The following is a 24,465-nucleotide window of genomic DNA, read 5'->3' on the forward strand; positions in this document are numbered from 1 at the left end:
GTTGATTCGCGTCCATTAGTGTAATTATTATTTTCATCCCTACAATCAGTAAGTTTTTAAAATGTTTTTCTATTGATGAGAGTAGACAGAAGAAGGCAAATAGATTTCATTTCAAAAACCAGTTTTTAACCATCAGTGTTGCTGGCTATTCAGAGGTCTGACTTAGGAATTCTAAAACAGACATGGTGGGAAAGTAGACATCATGATTTCACCATGTCTGCCAGCCTCTCAAATCTTCAGGGCTTATAGCACATGTGGGTAAGCATCAGTAAACCATTCAATAAAGATTTTATGCAACACTGCTGAGGTCCTTTTATAAATGAAGCTTGAAAAAATAGGTAAAAGATACTAAATATCTGTGCGTCCTTAAATACAAACATATTCCTTCTTTTATTCATCTGCTCTTTCCACCTGAAATACTTCCATAATCCCTTAAAGAGTTTTCTTGCCAACAGCCTCCCCCCTCCCCAAGTCTCACTGCTGTTATAATAGCCTTTCCAGAACACTGTTGGATCATATTTGCCCTTTCTATCTCTGGTTCTTTATTCTCATTTAGCCCTCTTTTGAAGCACACCACACAAATATGGAGAAAACCACACGTGGCAGGAAGACAAGAAAAATGCCTAGATGAATGGATGGATATTAGGCAGGCAAGTAGGTAGATAAAGCCCAGATATTCACAAAGATCACCTTCATTACTCTATTTTCTAGCTATTCTGCTTTCTGTTTCCTGGATCTGTATCTCAGAAACTTTTCTTTGGCTCACACATCATAGTTTTCTTTTTCTTTCATTGTAACTCACAGGTTTAGGTAAAAGACACTTGAAGTGAAATGCTTACAAGAATAGGGTCCCCTGGCATCATTACATGGAGAGAAAGATGGATACAATGTCTCTTTGTTTGTTAAAATCTTTCCCTTGGAGTATAAACAGCAACTTCCTTAGCAGTAACTTAAAAGAAAAAAAAAAAAACTTTCTCCATTTGGCACCTGCTACTCCTCCATACCACCAAACCTCATTCTCCAAGAATGACCTTGACTACACTGTGATGTTTCAATTAGCTCCCTGTCTATTCACATGAAGTTTTGCTTTTTTTTTAGCTATTTGAGAAACTCCAACTTCGTTTTCTAAAACTGAGTTCATAAATTACTGTGATCATACCCTGGTAAAATTTAATCATTACCTTCTTTGAGGAGTTAGCTCTGTGACTCTCCAATAATTGCACCAATTATTTACTTTGTTAATTAGTTTAAATTAGTATTTATGAACTGGTTATGAACAAAAACCTTGTCATTGTCTCTGTTTTCTTTAATTCATTTATTCACATGTATATACATTTTTTAGGCCATTTCTCCCCCTGCCCCCTTCCTCTCCTCCCCCCCCCCCATTGCTTCCAGGCAGAACCTGTTCTGCCCTTATCTCTAATTTTGTTGAAGAGAAAACACAAGCAATAGTAAGATAAAGCGGTTTTGCAAGTTGAGATAAGGATAGCTATACAGAGAGATTCCTAGCATTCATTCCATGTACAAATGTGTTACAACCCAAGTTGATTCATCTAAAACTGACCTTTCCACTAGTTCCTAATCCCCTTCTCATATTGACCTCTGTCACTTTAAGGTTTCTGTATTAGTTCCTCTGCAGTGGGGACATCAAACACTTTCATGTTTTGGGTTTCTTACCTATCCCCATACCTCCCGTATGTGTTCTCCCCTTATCATGTGACCCAAGTCCAACCACATTGCTGTATTTGCCCTAGATCTAAAGTCCGCATATGAGGGAGAACATACAATTTTTGGTCTTCTGAGCCTGGCTAACCTTGCTCAGATGATGTTCTCCAGTTCCATCCATTTACCTGCAGATGATAAGATTTCGTTCTTCTTCATGGCTGAGTAAAATTCCATTGTGTATAAATACCATATTTTCTTAATCCATTTGTCACTAGTGGGGCATCTTGGCTGTTTCTGCAACTTGGCTATTGTGAACAGCGCTGCAATAAATATGGGTGTGCAGGTGCCTCTTTGAGTAACCTGTGTAGCTTTCCTCTGGGGATATCCCCAGGGGACTGCTGGATCATATGGCGGATCTATGTTTAGATTTTTAAGAAGCCTCCAAATTTTTTTCCAGAGTGGTTGCACTAGCTTGCATTCCCACCAGCAGTGTACAAGGGTTCCTTTTTCCCCACATCCTTGCCAACACCTGTTGTTGGTGGTGTTTTTAATTATGGCTATTCTAACAGGGGTGAGGTAGAATCTTAGTGTGGTTTTGATTTGCATTTCCTTGATGGCTAGAGATGGTGAGCATTTTTTCATGTGTTTTTTGGCCATTTGAATTTCTTCTTTTGAGAAAGTTCTGATTAGTTCATTTGCCCATTTCTTTATGGGTTCATTGATTTGGGGAGAGTTTAGTTTTTTAAGTTCCCTGTATATTCTGGTTATCAGTCCTTTGTCTGATGTATAGCTGGCAAATATTTTCTCCCACTCTGTGGGTGGTCTCTTCAGTTTAGAGACCATTTCTTTTGTTGTGCAGAAGCTTTTTAGTTTTATGAAGTTCCATTTGTCCATCCTTTCTCTTAGTTGCTGAGCTGCTGGGGTTCTATTGAGGAAGTCCTTGCCTGTACCTATTACTTCCAGAGTGTTTCCTGCTCATTTCTGTACTAACTTCAGAGTTTCAGGTCTGATATTAAGATTCTTGATCCATTTTGAGTTGATACTAGTACAGGGTGATAAACATGGATCTAGTTTCAGTTTTTTGCAGCTGGATAACCACTTTTGCCAGCAACATTTGTTGAGGAGGCTGTCTTTTCTCCATCATATATTTTTGGAGCATTTGTCAAAAATAAGCTGTGCATAGTTGTGTGGATTCATATCTGGGTCCTCTATTCTGTTCCACTGGTCTTCATGTCTGTTTTTATGTCAGTACCATGCTGCTTTTATTGCTATTGCTTTGTAATATAGTTTGAAGTTGGGTATTGTGATACCTCCACCATTGCTGTTTTTGCTGAGTATTGCCTTGGCAATTTAGGTCTCTTGTGTTTCCAAATGAACTTTAGGGTAGATTTTTCAATCTCTGTGATGAATGTCATTGGGGTTTTGATGGAAATTACATTGAACATGTAGATTGCTTTTGGTAGTATAGCCATTTTTACTATGTTGATTCTACCAATCCATCTTCTCCATCTTCTGTAGTCTTCCTCGATCTCTTTCTTCAGGAGTTTGTAGTTCTCCTTATAGAGGTCATTCACATCCTTTGTTAAGTTTACTCCTAGGTATTTGATTTTTTTTTTTTTTGAGGCTATTGTAAATGGAATTGTTTCTATATATTCTTTCTCAGTTTGTTCATTGTTGGTGTATAGAAAAGCTGTTGATTTTGTATCCTGCCACCTTTCTGTAGAGGTTTATAGTGTCTAGGAGTTTTTGGGTAGAGTTTTTTGGGTCTTTAAGATATAGGATCATGTCATCTGCAAATAGGGATACTTAGACAGTTTCTTTACCTATTTGTTTTCCTTCTTCTTCTTGCCTAATTGCTCTGGCTAGGAATTCCAGGACTGTGTTGAATAGGAGTGGAGATAGTGGGCACCCTTGTCTTGTTTCTGATTTTAGGGGATGTCTTTGTTTTCTTAGTACCCACTCAACATAGTTTAGGACACACTGAATAACTGAAGAGACCTTCAAGGTTTTACACTGGGGGCAAGGGGTGGTGCAAAGGGCATAGTAATGACATTAACCAAGAAATGAAAAACAGGAGCAGATTGCATTGTGAAATAACTTGTTTCATTTAGCAATATTCAAATTTCCAGATAGATAAGTCATAGGAGAAACGAGTATGCTTATTCCCATACTCGTGTTTGCACAGGGAGGGGAAAAACACTCCATAAAAGAACAGTCTGTACTTTCTCATTCACTTCTTGAGAGGGATCCATTTACCCAATTTGCTAGTTTGGGAGTAAGAATAAAGCTTGGCCAGCTCATCAGTTCCTCCCTTAACTTCCTATGAAGCACAGGATGGACTCCTGGTCTGTAATGCCTGAAAGGACTAGGGGCTGTGCAGTTCTGTGTATGGCTGAAGAGTCACTTCACTTCAAAGGGGGCTGTGGGAAGGAGCCACAGATACGAGTCATATTCTCCAAACTGGCCATATTGAAAGTAAAGATCACCGTGTGCGCTCCATTTGTCTGGTTATTACACTGCTTCTCAACTAGATCTGAACTCAGGGAAGAATCTGTGTGTAATTATTATTGCTAAAACCTTAAAGCTGTTTTTCAAGGAGACTGTTTTAAGAAGAGATAAAGAAATGTAAGGCCTCCAATTCCTTCTTAGAGAGATGAAAAGGTTGAAGTGGATAATCTCTAAAGTCCCTTCCAGCAATCACTAAACATTTGTTTGCTCTGTGTACATGCACATATCAGACAAGTAGGAGGAGCATGGGGGCCAGACTCATCTCAGAGGTAAAAGGAAGAGAGGATTTAGAGAAGGAGCAGGTGGTCGACTATGTAGCAAAGAGAAAGCTCTCCTAGGACAAGGACAAATTTGCTATATATTAACACAAATGCACATATACACATCTAGAAGACACACAGAGATAAACAAAAAGCAAAACAGATACTCAAGCTTGAAAAGAATTCTTTCCACTTCCTCTAGTCCTTCTATGCTTACATAAACTCCTCTCCCCTTTAGGTTATAGGATTTTATATCTTTGCACCTACATTTTTTCCAGAGAGAGAAAAAAAATTAGTAACAAAATACCTAAAAGCAAATGCTAAAATTTGTTTGGCTCAGAGAGCAAAACAGACTTTTAGCCAAGCTGAGGAAAATAGAGTATTACTCCATCTTCATGGTCCTTAGAATCACGAAGACCTTTCCAAATCCAGCATTTCATACACCAAGGGGCTTAGGTGAGAAGGGTTCCACTCTGGGCACAAAAGAAATGATGGTCCAGGGGAGTAATGGCATTTGTGACTCAAGGACTACTGAATTTCATGGATTCATCAGTGAGCACCTTGGGGACCAGAGTGGAGAAAGCATTTTTTTTGACTACTGTTGTAAACAGAAATCTCACTCAGCCTTGTTCTGAATTCTTCTACAGGAAATCTGTGCTCACCTGCCTTTTGAGACACACAAGGCCTCCAGCAGTGCTCTCCACAGGGAGAAGGGAGTTGCTCTCTGTGCAGGGCATCAGTTGCTATAGGTTCTGTTGTGGCAACCGTGATTCACCAGGGCATAGCTGATCCACCACAGCTTTCAGCTATAATCTCCCTAGAATCTATCTGTGCTGTTAGAGGGATCATTATCGGGTTATCCCTGAGGCCAGTTCTTGCAGTTTTCACAGAAAATCACCTCTTGCATAAGACATGAAATTTAAAGTCATCCCTCCACAGATATCATTGAGTCACTCTGTTACCTCTGGGACAGATACAAATTATGTATTCTTTGATTCCCTTTAACTTTTTAGGGGCACATGGGGACACAGAAGGATCTCATTGGTACTAAAAAGATAAGGTATTCCAGGAAGAAACAATAACTTATTTGATATTAACTACTACTACGGCACCAAAGGGTCCTGTTTGGTAAAGGCAATCACACAAAAACAGGGAAAATAGCAGTTACGTATGCTAATGACTGCCCATGTCAAGGACTCATTGAGTGTCACTGCTCCATGTCCTCCTGTTGTTCCCTTTCTCTTATCTCTGTGACTTCTCCTTTCACAGGACTGATGTTCCTCTATAAGTATCTGGACCAAGAAAGCATCCAAAAACGTCTATATTAGAACCCCTGCACCTCCATGCCCTCCATCCCTCCTATTTCATGCCTTATTAATATCGAGAGAGTTGTCTCCACCAAGGAGATGGTATCTTATGAATCTTCTGGAGCTGGTTTGATTTTTTTTTTTTAATCTCTAGAGGCTTCCAAGCCTTACTATCATGCATGTATTCATGTCATATTGACATGACAGGGATGTCACTGTCAAATTAGTATGAATGGAATGCAATAGCTGTCACTGCAATAATAAAGAAATGTGTGCATCCACATGCCCTACCACCACAATGACCCAGCGTCCACTAGCATCTGCTCAGCGGGGATGACTAGTCCAGGCATGAGCTGGCAGCAGAGCACCGTGAGTCTGCTATCCAGACATCCACAGAGAACAGATGCTTCCTTCTACGTCTATATTCAATAGGAACGTGGCCAGATTCTTCCATTCTTATTCCAATAAGGACCATTCCTTAAAGAATCAAATCCATACCACATTGTTTGCCTGGGATGCCTCATAACTTTTGGATAAATAAATTAACACCATCCAAAAACTCCAGTCCTTCCAGACAAGTTAATTCAATTGCTTGACCATCACAGCTTCTGGTAGAAGTTTGAGGAGTTCTGGACTTCTTGGAAAAGTGAGAAAAACTTCACTATCTGGCTTTAAAGTGTTCCTAAGGCAAAGCACATTGAGAAATATTAATTTTCCAACTTAAAAATCAGAGGCATTTGAAAATGATTACTCTCCAAAACAGGAAGGAATATCACTGTTGAGATGCTAAAATGTGTACCACTGTCACCAAAACATATGCCAATTCTGCACAAAATGCCTTGAAGCCCTTGACCTAATGAGGTTAGTGACAGGGATATAAATGACTAGAACAGAAAATGAAATAAAGAAAGAATTTTTTTCATAAACTGACATATTTCTCCTGTCATTGAACCAATTTTCCTCCTCAAAATTACAACATGGACTGCAAATCTTCAAGGCTAATGCTCCATATGACAGACTAAGTGCTATTTAAAATGTAATAATATATGTGTCAATTTGATGGGGAAAAACAAGAGGCTATGCGAAGGACTTTCCAGGTATGCAGGGGTCCTAAAAGGTTGTAAAGATGACAGTCAGGAAAGCAAACAACCAAATAGTCTTCCCCATCCAGTTAGGGAAAGTGCAGCATTGTCAGCAGGTTCTCAAGTGAGAGGGTCCTTTCAGCTTGAGCACTCCATGGCACATACCCACTCAATTAACTGACCTGCATTGTACAATTTACTAATTCCCACTAAAATTAATGTTTTGGGTTAAAAATCAATGCTTACAGGACAGTAACAGAAAAGATTTGATGTGTGCATCACACATCCTATTCCTAATGTTTCAAATCTTTATGATTCACTCTAAACCAAAATTATGAGGGACAAAGAATACACACTCCTAAAACTCCCACTGTTGACTCAAACGTACACTTTTGTTTTCAACTTTAATCCTAGTCGGGGCATTTAACTATTTAAACAACCTGTCATGCTTGAGTGATTGGTAAGGAGAAACCACTGGTTTCCTACAAATGAACTTGACCATAGGAGGGGCTCTTCCCATAAGAAGCACTGGCATGGGTATTTACATGGATTCCCTGAACAAACACTGGGTGTAGAGCATGCAGGTTATTCAGCATTTACCTGCCATGACCGGCAGCTGAAGTGAAAGATACCACACTGCACTGTGCTTTCACCTGCTTAAGGCTCTAGAACCTGTGAACCATAGTGAAATGTGATGCAAAGGGAAATGGACTGAGCTGAGGCTTTGTGTTGTTTCCTTCCAGCACCCAAGGTCTCTTCCAGGGCCTGAAAAAGAGACAAGACTTAGGGAATACAGAAGGTAAACAGGCCCAGAAGACCCAGTTTAGAGGCAGGTATAGGGGGAAGGGACAGCAGCCAAAGGAACAACAGATTTCTGGACAGGTGGCAAGAAAGAGACGCACTTGTCTGTAGGAGCTAACTGCTCCAAGTTGTTCATTGGGATAACATTCACCCAAGACTGAATTTGAAATTTGTTTTAAGCACATGTATTTAAAGAACATTTTAGGGCTTGTAAAGGTACAAATGTTGAGTGCAGAATGAATCACCTGTCCCTTTAATATTTAATGTCACTAAGACAAACCACCACAAAGATCCCTGAAGGAGGCAAAAGCCTACACAGACTTTAGAAGGAGTAGGTTTAACTGCATCTGATGCATTAAATCTCCAAGTCTTCCCAAAGAAAGGAAGCAGGCACTACCTGCTTACCAGGTGAGAGGTGAGAAGAAAGCTTGCCAAAGGTAGATGGTTTTCAGAAAATGAACCAGGTAAATCTAAGGAGACTACACTACTACCTCTCGTTGCCCTTCATGCCCTGCCTGATATACAGAAAACACGTCAGCTATACTCCAGACAGAGGTAGGTGACTCACTCCCAGACTTCATTAGCAGGATTCCTTCTGGCCACCTGAAATCAGTGTTATTAATCTGTACCTAAGATGTACCTCTGCCTTCCTGCTGACCCCTCAATCCTTAAACTCAAGAGGGTCATGTTATAAATATGCTTTTATATGGTAGTGTTTAACAAGCTGCTGTCTATCCCAATGGCTCTAAACAGCAGCCCAAGTACTGTCACTAGAGGAGTAACACAGATCTGCCAGTAATTTAGCAAATTCCCAGCCGTGGTTCTCACCCAATAACATGCCTGCCTGGCCATTTGAAAGTTCACTCCAAGTTCTTCTTGTAAAGTCAACCCACTAAAGTGGTATGACAATCACATGGGTGGCCAGGGAGGGAGGGGTTATACTTTGACAGTGTTTAGGAGATGACTGCCTGAGCAGTACAGGCATCGTAAAAGTACATCCTAAAGACATACTGCAATATAAAATACCTAAAACTTAAACAAAGGAATAATCGTAATTTACATTCTGTTAAAACATACTGACCTTGTGGCCTACTGGGAAATTAGTCACAGAAATTAATGTACTAAAAAATGTTTTCCTCAATTAAAAACTAAACTCAGGAAAAAATGTTAAAAAATGAAGAAAATAGGATCTTACAAACAGCCAGAGTAACCATCTAAGAAACCATCACTTCTCTATTTAGGTAGGCACAAAATCCTTAAGGTGGACTTTGCCACAGGGCAACAGAAGACAGTTAAGGGTTTTACAGTGGAAGGAGGAGGCAACATGTAGTCAGTCCCTCTGCTTTTAAGACCCAGTCCACTTGTCATTCATGTTTCTATTTTCTCTAGAAAATCTTCCCACACCTGAAAATGAAGTCATACTCTCTGGAGTATGGCCTTGTAGGACTCTACTTTTCCTCGACACATATCACACTTGCAATGACTTTTCAATGTCTCTCTAGCCCCCAGTATCTGTGCTCACCAATAGGAAAGACACAACCACATGTGGCAATTGAGCACTTGCAATGTGCCTCGTTCAAATTGAGATGTGCTTTGTGTAAGACACACCTTGGATTCAGCAGACATAGTATGCATTGCTCTACAGGAATACAGGTGCTCTGCTGGCACTTTGATTTTACCCACTAAGTCCAGTGTAAGTCTTCTGATCCTTTGTACCATAAGAGAATGAATTTAGATTGTTTCAAGTCATTACTTTGTGGTGACTGTAGCAGCACCAATAGGGAAATTATGCATGTGACTATTGGGAAATTAAAATTACTTATGTGGGTCACATAATATATCTATCAGCCAGCACTGGGTTAGATTATAAACTCTGTGAGGGCAGGGACATGTCTGTTATGTTCACTATTCTGTTCCCTGAATCCACCATGCCATCTAGCTCCTGTGGTCAGTCCACAGGACTTTATAGATAAATAAGCAACTTTAATACAGTATTTCCCCATTCTGAACTTTTAATCCATTCATTATTCCAGTAAAAATTAAGTTATTACTCTGAACTAGGTACTATGCAAGGAACCAATGATACAAATATAACAGGAAGTGGTGGCCAGAGACTGGGGGTAAGGGAATAGGGAGCGTCTGCCAAATGGGTATAGGGTTTCCTTTTGGAAATAAGAGAATATTTGGGAACTAGATAGGAGTAGTGGTTGCACAACTTTGTGAATGTACTATATGTCACTGAATTGTTCACTTTGAATTGGTTAATTTTATATTATGTGAATTTCATCTTGATATAAAACAATAACAAAATAAATAAGATGGAATGGTCCCTGGTCCCTGACCTCTAGGAGCTCAGTGTGGCCAAGAGATGAATGTAAGTAAGAGTGTGCTACAAAGCACTGGGGTCTTAGGCCACAAAATGCTATCCAGGCCACAGCTGCTTAGGAAGAAGGCCAAGGGTGAGGTGGGAGATGTGTACAGGTAAAGAAATGGGTGCCAGCAAAAGCTTGAAAGGATTAAATAACAGCTGAGAAGGCTTGAAAATTTTAGCCAAATCTTCAAAGATGAATAGAGTTTTGTTTGAACCATACAAACCATGCAAAGAGGACTAATCTAGACGGAAAGCGAGGTACAGAATCGTTAGCCAACTTTTCAGACTCATGGCATTCTCTATTAATTGACAACTGTCTGCTCCCTTGTCCCTATCCTGATTGATAATCCTCACAGAGCAAAACCTGAATCCATGAAGTCACAGCCACTGCAGTTTTCCACCATCACAGAACCGGCAGAACAAAAATGCCACCTAAAATGAGAAGCTATAAAGAAAGGTGAGTGGGAACTAGAGATTGACTGATTTGTGGGCAATACTTTAAAAGATGGTGTGATGTCCAAGTACAGAAGGGAAGAGAAGAAAAAAAGTAAGTTTACTTGGAATTTATCTGACTACAGAGGAGAGGTTTTAAGTCATCAGGCTTCTAATACAAGCAAGATGCACAGGCCTGAATACAATTTGGGAAAAGCAGAACATCACCAGATCATAAGATAGACATGAAGGTAGAGAACAGCTGGCTTCTCTTGTTGCTGGGAATATCAATAAAATTTATCTCCACTCAAACTCAACTGTATGCTCAACAAAAAAGAGGCAACTTGGAAGAAATATATTGTATTTGTGCTCTAGGAGAATTCTATTTCCAGATTTTTTTGCATATTTAGAAACTTTTATTTCTAATTGTAATAATAATGAACGGAATGCCAAATATTGATTCTCAGTTCACATGTTACCTTCTCAGAAAGGTGTTCTTATCACAAGGAAGCATCATTCAAGAGGGACAATCAAATCAAATCATCTTGTTCTACTGTCTTCTGATCACTATCTGCCACTTTCTTCACCACTATCTGTGTACTCTTCTGTTTATATCAGCCATTTCTCTCCAAGAAGAAAGTTGCACTAGAGTGCAGCTGGTATATCTGTTCCCTGCTTTATCTGCAGCATCTATGAGTGACAACCTTTAGGAGAGACTTTAGTGAACTAATGATGAACAACAAATTCAAATATTATTGTTTGGCTTAATTCTGTTTTTGTCTCACCAATGATATACAGAACTTTACAACTAGAAGATTTACTACTTTGCCTGAATAGGAATTCTAGATCTTTCATTGTTTTCCTATATGCCTGTGGTCTTATATTAGCTACTTAACTTTCTGTGACTTGGTTTCCTCATTAGCAACATCAAGTGATTAGAGTCAGCTATGTCATAGGGTTGTTTGAAGACTGAAAGTATCCAGAATAGTGTTTGAGACCTACTAAGAACTCAATAAATGTAAAATATACAATGGATTGAAGTCATGGAGGAAGAATGGCAGTTTAACAAAATATAAGATTTTTCTATCCTGCAAGAGGAACAGATGGTTTTAGGAGTAAGTTACCTGTACCCACAAGTGTTCAAAGACTTCATTTTCTGCTTCGCTGGAGATACTGGAAAGAGAATGCATGCATCAGAAATTCATTTACATTTTTAACTTTTAGTATTACTCTTCCTATTCTTCCAACCCTAAACTCCTATGGTCATACTAACACTGTAATCTGAGGTCAAGAAATATACACTACAATTACCAAATGCAAAAACAAAGAGCAGTTAGGCCTCCAACATCCAGGACATGCATTTCTACTATCTTCACAACAAGGTCCATGTATTCTCTAAACAGAGGATCTTCCTGTTGACCTCTCCCACCATGGATGGGGTATCACAAGGAATCAGATGGACATGGAACAGGGCTGTTCTTAGAGACAGGGAAACACAACTATGCTTGCTTTAAAGGCTTAAGATCAAGAGAACCCAACGAAGACTAAAGGGGAAAAACTGCTGAGACTTTAAAATCTTCAATAAGCTAAAAAGCAATACAAGACCAAACTAAACTGGACAAAAACACTATAGTTCTTATTGGAAAGGAAGAACTTAAAATTCATACCAATTTTTAAAAGCCCACATCCTACTGCAGAGAATGGGATAGTAAACATGGAATCAGCTGACCTTTTCCAAAGAGGTCCTTGAGTATGGAGAATTTCAAGGCATTCATCAAGATAACCAGCAAGGAGGGCAGGAGTAGGGCTGTAAGGACTTACATGTGCAGGGGTGCACCTAGATACAAGTAGCTGGTAACTCCACCCCTTTAAAAGGAAAAGAGAACTGGAAAATATAAATCCAGGTTTAGACTGAGAGAAGAGGCCAGCAGGCTCTAAATCTAGTCTCATAACATAACTTGGGATACTCATGTTCTTGAGATAAACCAAAGTCCCAAATCACCTGCTGTACCAGAAAAGATCAATTAAATGCCACTCTACACTAATTTTTGTGCTAACTGGCTTTTTTTAAAAAATTATATTCCAGTTCTTCCCAAACTAGCAATCTATGTCTGGATGGTCAGTTGATCTTCAACCCTTTTTTGTTTTTTGTTTTTGTTTTTGTTTTTGTAAACAACCATAACAGACACTTTTATCACCAGCAAGTAATGTTACACAGCATTCACAGACATAGTACAATATAATTTTCACCAGTAGTAGAGTTGGAGCAGCTTCTCTGTGAGGTATTTTCAAATGCTGACCAGAATAGCTGCACTAAGAACAGTTCTTATATGCTTAGGTGAATACCTAAAAATACACACTTTTTCTCCTTTCTATATAGTAGTGAAAGTCATTTTCAGCCACCCTACAAAAGATTTTGATATCAATGTGCATTAGCCTCAGTTAAGCTATTTCAAATCCTATACACACATTTGGGGGGATTCTTTCAAATTCTGATGAGTTTGCCAAAACTTGCTTCAAAATTGTCATATTCTCTCTGTGCTGTATGCACACACGATTTTTAGTAAGCTCATTTTAAGACCAAAGAACTTGAGAGTTTATTTTTACAGTTAGGGTTCCACTGCCTCTCAACAGAATTTGAACATTTTCTTTCCTGCTGCATGTACAGAAGTTTACTTGACTTTTTAGGTGTTTATTTTAGAACCTTGAAAAGTTTTCAATTTACTTGTGCACATGTTATTTAGTAACTCATATTTATATTCAAGAACTTGTCAATTCAACATAGCTTGCCCTTTGGGAGATTAATTGCAGCAGGTGGTAATAAAAGTTAGAACTCTGTTGAAATATGAGATAGGAATTTATTTTAAGGGTATTAGAAGACTGAGTTTATTTGGTATACCTTGTAGCCTCTTACACTTGAACACAGGGCAAAATGGGGGGTAGTGGAATCTGACTTAAACTATCTTAGCACTCCATGATTCTTAATATCTCCTTCTGGCATCACTATTTCATTGGTATTATTCCATTCCTAGGGGTGAAAAATAAATTTTTTCATATACAATTAATTTTAAATATTAGCATATACATACAGAATTAGCATATAAATGTGGGAAAAATGTTTAAAAATATATTTTTCAAACATCAATGTTTCTCAGTTACAAACAGATCCTAATTGGTGATTTTCACTGTTAGAATAATGTGAAGGACTCTACTGGTCTTTCCGGTGCAGAAGCCATGGATGCTAAACCTCTTGAAATACACAGGGTAGCCTGGGGAATAAAGAACCATCTACCAATAATGTCCACAGGTGACTCAGGAGACAACAGAGAACACAATTAAGAGCAGGAAATTATTTCTTTCTTTCCATGTTCAAAATATCAAGGCACAAAAGTAATGATATAGAATAGCTAAATAACTAAAATGAAAGATCCTTTCTAGTATGATCTACACACACACATACCCCACATCATATCTGCACTCTGGAAACAGAAAATATCTTCTTTTCTAGTAGGTCATCAAATGAGCACAAAGTTTGACAATATATTATGTCACAGATAAAACATTAAGCAATTCCTCCAAATAGAAAAGTATCAAAAATATTCCACATCATGAAATAAAACCATCATTTACTAACAAAAATAGAAAAAAAAAAGTGTCCTATTTTCTGAAAATTTTAAATTTCCCTCCAAATTTTGGACTCAAAGAAGGAAAAAATTTAATAAGTAATATCTAGAAAGTAAGTAAATTTTAAAATCCAAATATAGCTAAAGTTGTAGTGAAAGAAAAACTCACAGATTTTGTTTATTAATAAGCAAAAGAGAATTTTAAAAAATGAAGTCAGCACCCAATTTAGTTAGCACTCCAATTTAAGGAATTAACAGAAAACTACAGAGAACAGAAAAATGAGTTAGTATGCAAAAGTAAAATGAATTGGAATAAAGAAATGAAGAGAATTGATAAATTGGAAAGGCTGACACTAAACATGTAGCTAGCCAAAGTAGTTAGCTCCTTTAACAGCTAGCTAAATCAAGGAGGAAAAGGGAGGAGGCTAGCTCATTTCTGTGCAAATAAATTTCAAACCTGGATGAAAGACATAATTTTCTAGAAAATACTGTATGTCAAGCTACTTTCAAAAGAGAGAGAAAATTGATCAGACCAATTTCTACACAAATAGAGGGGATTATTGGAGTTGTCCCCATAACTGGACATATACACACCTAAGACCTAGATGGTTTCATAGCACAACTCACCACAAAGCTTTAAAACAGAAAATGCTAATACATTTAAATTCTTCCAGAGCATAAGGGAAATAAGCCAAGGATCATTTCCAAGTTATTTTACAAAGTAATGGAAACACTGATATAAAGACCTGAAAGACAATACCAAAAAAGAAAAATATAAAGCAAAGTCATTTAGGAATGGCAATGCTAAAATCCTAAATTAAATACTGATAAATAGAATTCAATGGCAATTAAAATATGTGTCATGACTAAATGGATTTAAATTCATTCAGTAATATAAAAAAATTTTAAAAATTTAGAATTTATCAACATCAAATTCTTCACTATGGCATTCAAAGCCTTTTATAATGTGACAGAGAGCTTTGGCAAAAATATCCACAATATAGAATTAAATATTCCTTTCCAAATAACTCTCACTATTCCAATGGTAACCTATGTCATGCACTTTTCATCATACTTAACATTATTTCCTATGTCTTGACCTATATTAATTTTATATTTGCACTTAGAATGCCATTTGTCCAAACTTCTTCCAAGTTATAAAGATTCTCTCCACTCAAAAAAACCCTATTTCAATATTAGCTCACCAGGAAAAAAAATTCCTGGGTTCTGCCCAGCTTCAAGAGCCTCCCTCTTTCCACTGAGCAATCAATGCTCTGACCCTATCCCTCCTACAGCACTTGCTACATTTAACCCTGTATTAAAGATAGTTGCATAAAGGATCCAATTCTATGGGACCAGCTTTTTGAGGGTAAGAGCCATGCCTCAGAGGTTTTTGTATTCCAATCACCTCAACCCTAAATCCTCACATATATGCACATTTTGCTGAATGAACATATCACAATCCAGATTATAAAATCTAAAACATACTGAGTAGTGGTTTTCCTTAAAATGTTACTGCACATACACAGAATAAAAGGGAAGAATGTGGAAATTATCAGGGCACTGGCATTGCCAGCCCCACTATCATCCCACAGCCAAAGTCAAAGCAGCATAAAGCACACTCCAACTCCAGCCTGAGAAACTCTAATTACCTCCAGCCTGTGAGGAGCTGACAGCAACAGCTACTGCAGAAGCCAAAAAGCAGCCAGTACCATCAATTTCAGGCCCAGAGGATGGGACAAGTGAGGAAGTCAGGCTGGAAATTCTGGCTTCATAGGATTGCTGGTTTAAAGCAAGTACTTTAAATATACACTCCTCATGTCATACACATTCCCTTCACATTTTCATCAAGCCCAACTATTCACCTGTTTTCTACAATTTCACTGACCATGTACATATAAGCTTGTGAGAGAATCCTAACATTGTGTTTCAAAACGTTCATATCATCTGCTATGTGCAGTAGAGTCAACAGTCTTTTCAGAATTATACTTGAAGGTTTACAAGAATATTAAACAGAGCAGAGGGTACAGGACTTGGCAAAAGACATTAACATGAGGTCAGAACAGTACCAAAAGGCTGAATTCCAAAGATTGTTGAGATAGTTCTTGGAAACTGGATTTTAAACATGATTCTGTTATTCTGGGTCCAACTTCAAAAGCAATGGAATCCAATGAAAGAACAAATTTCTGGTTCACTAGGACCATGAGAATTGTGTTTTATTTTAAGGCCAGGTGAACCGATAGCATTGACATACCTAGCACTTTGCTAGCAAGGAAACCTAGTAGATACTTTTCATTCCTGCTCTCCTTGTTGAGCTCTCCCTCCATGGCTTCATCATCCACCTAACTACAGTCCAAGTCTTCTGTCACCAAAATCTTTATCTCCACACAAAGTCAGATGCCCAGCTATCATGATTTGATATCAAGATCACATGCATAAACTGAACTCACTTTTCAGAGGTTCAATGCATAAAAGCCTCTATATGCTAATCCCAAGAACCTCTGGACATGCCAGATATGGCAAAAGAAATTTTGCAGATGTTGACTAGGTTAAGGATCTTGAAATGAGAGCTTGTTCTGGATTATCTGAGTGGTATGATATAATTAAAAGGGCCCTATAAGAGAGGCAGAAAAGTCAGTGTTACAGGGACTCAGCAAGAGCAAGACTGGACTGGTTGGTGCTAGATCTGAAGATAGAAAGGGTCTGTGAAGCAAATAATATAAACAGCCTCTAGATGCTGGAAGAGGCAAGGAAAGATCTTATTTGAATATCCAGAGGAAGTGAAGCTCTGTTGACATTTTGATTTCAGACTTCTGCCCTCCAGAATTATAAGATCACAAATTTGTATTCTTTTAAGCCATCAAGTTTGCAGTAATTTGTTACAGCAGTAATCAGAACTTATTAGACCGATTCACTTGTTGATCTATGGTACCACTTCAAAAACATCCTTATTCATTGATCATTCTCAGTTACCACTCTACTATATGACTCAACAAGACCCATGGATTCTGCCTCCTAAATTGGTTATGCTCCCTTCTGGGTACCTCCTGAGATTGACCTTCATCCTGTGACCCCATCCTAGTCTCCTTGCATCTTCTCGGGTCATTCCTTCATCCAGCCTCAGTCAGACAAGGTCATTCTCCAAACTGCCTCAGAAATTCTTTAAGAAACATAAATCTAAATGCCTCAAGACTGGCTCAGTACAGAAAGAACAATGACAATCATCTTTCCTTTTCCCTAAAAATAAAAAGGTCTTTTTCAGTTTGTTATCATTCCCTTCTACCAAGCCACTGCTTCATCAGTGTGCAAGCACTAGCTCTGAGAAGTAGTACAAGAACAGCCAGTCTGGTATGACCCCTTTTTCTAGTGCCAAAAAGTAGAGTTAGGGCAAGAGAACATGTTGGTCCCAATTCCTTTACAGACGGGGACCCACTCAAAGCTACTACTATGTCACCCTACAGCTTTCTCCTCTTGGTTATAAAGAATTCTACTTTCTTTCAGTTCTCAGCATAGATAAACTTTTTACTTTCAAATTATTTTCATTTCTTTTCTCTGGCCCATCTCCAATTTCCTAATATTGTGTTTAAAATATGGAGCTGAAAATTAGACTTAAATATTGGCCTCATCAATGCTGAGCACAGTGAGTGGCTTAGTTCATGGTTCTCATATGCTCCATTTTGGTTAGTGCAATCCCAGATCACGTACACCTCTGATGACAGCCTTACATTGCTGAGTCACATCCTGAGTGACAGGTGAGAATAGCTTTTTACCTGCAGAATATTTACATGTCAATTCTGCTCTTTATGATGGCTAGGATCATAAAGATCATAAAGATGGCTATTTTTTTTTCCTAAAATAATAAAAGTTCATGTTTTTGCAAAGAGATATCTCATGCACTGACAGTATAGCTCGTCTTGACTTGATGTTCCAATCTGTAATTAGAATCATTAGACTCAAATCAGAGCTTCACAAAGTTCTCTAGCAGCTTTGTTTATTTTTAAACATGTTACATGTTTACGTGGGTGAATAATAATTCAGTTCTACTTGAAAATAAATACACTTAGTCCTCAACTATCAGTTGACACAATTTCACTTTAGAAGTCCTCAGCTCCAGAAATTATAATTTAGATTGTTTGGACACAGTTGTAAGGGTTATATTCTGATTCCATTAGCCTCTTTGTGTATTTCTTAATGCTGTAATAAGAAAGACACAGGTGAAGACAGAGGGTACTTTATAAGTTATCTGTTTTCCTGACAAAACAATGGAAATGGTTCTCCAGTGAAATGGGACAAACTGAATAAAAAACTTCACCTCTAATTGGCTCTTTGAAAAACAGATCTCAATCCATATTAAGTATGCTTGTTATTAAATTATGTAAATTAGTTAATTTCACTTTCTCACATTTACCTGGTAAAATTAAAACATACAAATATATTTAAAAATTTGTAACATACTTTAAAGACGGACTTAATATTATCTCATTAAAATACATAAATGAGTCATTTTGGAGTAAAAACAATCTGGATCACAGTATTAGATTATTCACTCACTATCAGATCAAAACCATCACACTACCCCCATCTCCATTTCTCTTATTTGATAAAGACAATCAGTAACCTCACTAATGCTTAGAATCTGTCTTCTTTCCTTCTTTCCTTTGTTGCATAACTGATAATCCATTCTTTAAAAGAAGAATAAGATTAAAATATAAGCTTGCAATATGCATCAGTATGACTTGTAGATTAGGGTCTGACGGTCCAACGTGAGGAAAATAAAGTTGAAATTTGAAGCCGAAAGTCCTACTTGAGCTTCCTGCCCCACAGCTACAGAGCTGCAGTCTCCTTAATGCATGAGATGGGCTGCATCAGTTTTAAGTTCTTGTTCTTGGAAGCTACATTCTGCTCAGAATTTCCATGAACAAATGACCAAAACAGATCTCTGGTGATGTAGATGGTGAAGGTGCATGAAGATCCTCCTCTCTCTAATTCTCCATTCCAGGAAACCTGCCCCAGCTCCACAAAACAAAAATTTTAAGCCAGTGGGCCCTTCTCAATTGTAACATCCCTATGTCTCCAGATAGGTGTGGATGAAGAAGAAGTTATATTTTAATGGCAGAGAGCACTGGACCAGATCTGAACTTCCAACCACTACTAGACTAAATATTCAGGAAAGCTGTTCCATCGCAAAATAAATTAACAACTTACACATAACAACTAATACATGAACAACTAACTTACACATAAACACACACTGCTGAGCTCTTTAGAAAATACAAGTCAACAAAAGATGGAAACTACTAACTAAAGCCAGAATGGTAACTAAGCCTGATGCTGGAACTCCCTTGAGGAAAAATGACTAAACCAGACAACCAAACTTTAGAAATTAATAAAGGGTGGGGAGAAGAGTCAGAGGTTTGTAGAAAAGCAGGACTGTTATTCCTGAGACTTTGAAAAGCATCTTTATATTAAAAGGAACCTCATACTCAATGAAAGTGAATACTAGACACCAAAAAGAGCCTGTTGCAGAGGAAATAAATAAGCTCACTTGTCCTTGCTTGATCTCAAGATAAAAACAAAATAATGATAGCCAGGTGCCAATGACTTGGGCTTATAATTCTAGTTATTTGGGAGTCTGAGATTGGGAGTACTGCATTTGAGGTCAGCCTAAGCAAAAAGTCAGCATGACCACATCTCAACCAAAGAAGTAAGACCCTATCTCAAAAATAACTAGAGCTGTAAAGGGGGCCGGAGGCCTGGCTCAACCTCTAGAACACCTGCCTAGCAAATATGAAGTTCTGGGCTCACACCCCAGTATTATGAAAATAACAATAATAATGATAATGATAATAATAGTCTCTCCTTTAATAGAGGGCCTGATCTCATTTGATATGGAGATCAAATTTGTATTGCTTGGGCTAATCAGAAAAACCCGGGGCAAATAATTAAATAAAATCTAGGTCCTAGATTCCCTCATGCCCCACTGAAGCATAGGAAAATCTATTCTAGAACAAAAACAGCATCATTAATACAGGTTCATCATAATTCCCACAAATTAGTCAAACATGAGCTCTCAATCAAATACTGCCAACTGCCTGTAAAGAATCAATCCCCACAACAAGCACCGAAAACCTCAGTGGCCTCAAACATTAGCATTTTCTGATATGGAGTACAAAATAGTTATGCAGCTAAATAAATAAATGAGAAAATATTTTCAAATGAGCAAAGAATAATTATCAAAAATGTTCAGTTATACCAAAAAAACAACAGAACAGGTATTTGGGAACAAAAGAAAGTGTGTAAACTACTACACACTTTAAAAAGACCAAGTGAACTAGAAGAAATGAAATCTGGATTGCAGTATGAAGAACAAAACAGAAAATGTGAAAGACAAAAACAGACATGAAGACCAGTGGAACAGAATAGAGGACCCAGATATGAACCCACACCACTATAACCACTTCATTTTTTACAAAGGTGCCAAAAATATATGATGGAGAAAAGACAGCCTCTTCAACAAATGTTGCTGGGAAAGTGGTTACCCATCTGCAAGAAACTGAAACTAGATCCACGTTTATCACCCTGTTCTAGTGCCAACTCAAAATGGATCAAGGACCTAAATATCAGACCTGAAATTCTGAAGTTACTACAGGAAGAAGCAGGAAACACTCTGGAACAAATAGGTACAGGCAAAGACTTCCTCAGTAGAACCCCAGCAGCCCAGCAACTAAGAGAAAGGATGGACAAATGGGACTACATAAAATTAAAAGCCTTCTGCACAACAAAAGAAATGGTCTCTAAACTGAAAAGACTACTCACAGAGTGGGAGAAAATATTTGCCAGCTACACATCAAACTGATAACCAGAAAATACAGGGAACTTAAGAAACTAAACTCTCCTAAAATCAATGAACCAATTAAGAAATGGGCAACTGAACTAAACAGAACTTTTCAAAAGAAGAAATTCAAATGGCCAAAAAATACATGAAAAAATGCTCACCATCTCTAGCCAAAAAGGAAATGCAAATCAAAACCACACTAAGATTCCACCTCACCCTGTTAGAATAGCCATCATCAAAAACACCACCAACAACAAGTGCTGGTGAGGATGTGGGAAAAAAGGAACCCTAATCCACTGCTGGTGGGAATGCAAGCTGGTGCAACCACTCTGGAAAAATATTTGGAGACTTCTTAAAAATCTAAACATAGACCTACCATATGATCCAGCAATCCCCTGGGGATATACCCAAAGGAATGCAACACAGATTACTCCAGAGGCACCTACACATCCATATTTATTGCAGCACTATTCACAATAGCCAAGTATGGAAACAACCAAGATGCCCCACTACTGATGAATGGATCAAGAAAATGTCATACTTGTACACAATGGAATTTTACTCAGCCATGAAGAAGAATGAAATCTTATCATTTGCAGGTAAATGGATGGAACTGGAGAACATCATTCTGAGCGAGGTCAGCCAGGCTCAGAAGACAAAAAATCATATGTTCTCCCTCATATGCGGACTTCAGATCTAGGGCAAGTGCAGCACTGTGGTTGGACTTGGATCTCAAGACAAGGGGAGAACACATACCGGAGATAGAGGAATAGGTAGAAAACCCAAAACATGAAAGCATTGGATGTCCCCACTCCAGAGGAACTAATACAGAAACCTTAAAACGACAGAGGTTATCATGAGCAGGGGATCAGGAACCAAGGTAAAGATCAGTTAGAGTTGAATCAACATGGGTCATAAAACATGGGTACATGAAAGCAATAGCAGAATCCTTCTGTACAGCTATCCTTAACTCAACTAGCAAACACGCTTTGTCTTTCTTATTATGCATATGTCCTTTCTTCAACAAAATCAGTGATAAGGGAAGAATGGGACCTGCCTGAAACTGAGGAGGGGAGAGGGGGAAGGGTGGGGGAGGGGACAGGGTAGAGAAATGACCCAATGTATGCACATGTGAATAAATGAACAAAAAAATAAAAATGAAAATAAAGAAAATGTGAAAGAAAGGCCCTGAAACATGGGCTACAGAAAATGAGAAGAAACACACTGCAACTAAAGTTGTCTTAATTGAAAGACACAAGAGATCAAATAAAAACATGGCAAAAGTAAAACCGACAAAGGAAATTTTGTAGACTACACAGAGAATGTCTGTATATTAAAGGGTAAAAGCAACCCAACAGAGAAATGGGCAATTGTCAGAAAAAGAATTTCAAAGAAGAGGAAATGTAAATTCCCAATAAACTTATAAGGAGATGCTCAAATAGTGACCAAGGAAACATAAATTTAAAGCACAAGATACTCAAAGTTTACAGGAAACTAGAAAACTTATAGTTTCCATGTATTACAAGGACATCGAGCACTAAAAAAATTAAAATTTGTATAGCCATATTGGAACAGAATTCATCATTTTGAAGATGCACATACCCATTGACTAATCATTGAAATGAATAAGTATATTCCCCAGAGAAACACTTGTACCTGTGCAGCACAGACTCATACAAGGAGGGTCTGGAAGGAAAAAGAAAAACAGAATCCAACTATGAACAACTCAAATGATGCTGTCAAAAAATCATTAAAAACTTTTGGACTATAACACTATAGAATATTTCACAGCAGTGAAAACTAATGAAATGCTGCTACACAAATCAATACAGACAAATCTCAGGAAAATAATGTTGAATTTAAGATAAAAGCAAAACACCGTATGATTCCATCCACATAAAACTTCACAAACATATAAAACAACATTTTTGTCCACAGATGCATATGTGTATGGTAAAAACACAGACAGAACGTTAAACCACAAAGAGTAGCTCAGTAGGAGAAAGAGGACAAGGGAGCCAACTGGAGAGGGATTGTGTAGGAGGCATTCCACTGGTTAGTAATGGGCTCCTTTTGCTTTTTAGCTGGATAATGTTAGGGAGGTGTTTTATTAGTCATATGCAAATACATGTGATGTGCTTTGTTTTATATGCATGAGATGTTTCAGTGAAAGTACTAAAATTCATAAAAGAGCACTGGCTTGGGGAGAGGGCAAGATGGAGAACTCCGCAAAGTTTGCTTTGGCTCCCTCCCACCTGTGTCTTTTCTTGACCTGCAGGGCATCTCTTACAGTTCCCATCAATGAATGCTGTCAAAGGATTATGTGATAATCATGGTTTTTCCAAGTTAAAGTTTGAAGGAACTTCTGAAGTCAAAAGAACAGCTTTGGTTTTTATGTATAAGCTCCTACCTACCCACCAGGTTTCACCTTCTCACAGAAGACCCCACACCTCACAGCTCCACATGGGGGAAGTGACTGTAGGACTGGCCCCTAGATCCTTTCTTTACAAGGCTTCCCAGAGCCTCTGCTAGATGGACAATTACTCCTGACCACCATAATGTTCTGAATATATTTTTCAGGGTGCATAGTTCCTAATCACTCATTTTAGCTGAGAAACAATCACTTAAACATCGTCTTGATTAGATATGTGAAAGGAACCAATGTATGTAAGTTATGTTGCAGTTTAAATGTGACTTCATAGTTTTAGAATTGTTATTGTATGACACTTAATTAGTATGCTCACTGAAGCATACAGTCCCTATAAGCCTAACTTATCAGGGCATACTACTATAGATTACAGTCTTGAGCATCTGGGACAGGTGAAAGTATGTGATTCAGTAACTTAGGGAACCCTCATGTGATTTTACTTATAGATGAATTTAAATGTCATCATAACATCTGGGGTTTGAACTCAGGGCCTCACTCTTTCTAGGCAGATGCTCTATCACTTGAGCCACACCACCAGCCCCATCACATTTTTAAAATAAAAATGAACACAGAAACAGAACTCCAAGAAATAATAATAGCGAAGACTAGGTCACTTGATGCTAACAACATTTGTTCTTGCCAATAATATAATAATATCTATTAGTATGTGATTTAAGTTAATTCCTCAAAATTAGTTAAGTTGGATTTTCAATGTTTTTATATCACTATGAAAAACTTATGGTATAGACTTTTTTCTATGCTGAAAATGCAATCTTAATGAATACATGAAGGAAGGAAGGAAGGAAGGAAGGGAGGGAGGGAGGGAGAGAGGGAGGGGAGAGAGGAAATTACAATTTTTCTAAAGAGCTTACAGGACCTAGCTAAACCAATATAACATAATGAATTGACATTTGCCAGCTTTCTAATCCCCATGCAGAGGAAGGGCCCTGAAAATACTCATATTATCACAAACTCACCTACAGTCAAATTTGGATCTGATAAAGTCAATAATTCTTCAGCACACTACAGATCTATCTCAAGTAGAAGTTGCTTTATAATTATTACTTTGCCAGCTACCCAAAAATAGTTTCAGAAATTGCTGACATTATACTTAGTAGTCTACATCCTTGAAATTCTCAAAAATATTAGTAAT

At 37.9% G+C, this 24,465-nt stretch overlaps 1 protein-coding gene across 11 annotated transcripts in view; it reads right to left on the bottom strand.

Annotated features, from left to right (window-relative positions):
• The window catches only part of Enox1 (ecto-NOX disulfide-thiol exchanger 1), a 554,869-nt gene that overhangs the window by 364,369 nt on the left and 166,035 nt on the right, over window positions 1-24,465 (bottom strand). For 3 of the 11 annotated variants that reach the window (XM_074043339.1, XM_074043332.1, XM_074043335.1), the window contains exon 3: window positions 11,551-11,599. The exons of 5 other annotated variants lie outside the window; for them this stretch is intronic. The gene's annotated coding sequence lies outside the window, so the exon portion shown is untranslated. Of the gene's footprint in view, window positions 1-11,550; window positions 11,600-24,465 lie in introns of those variants that run through there. 3 more of the 11 variants (XM_074043340.1, XM_074043337.1, XM_074043341.1) reach the window with 2 other exon arrangements.

This window comes from Castor canadensis, chromosome 10, assembly GCF_047511655.1.
Source record: "Castor canadensis chromosome 10, mCasCan1.hap1v2, whole genome shotgun sequence".
NCBI lineage: Eukaryota > Metazoa > Chordata > Mammalia > Rodentia > Castoridae > Castor > Castor canadensis.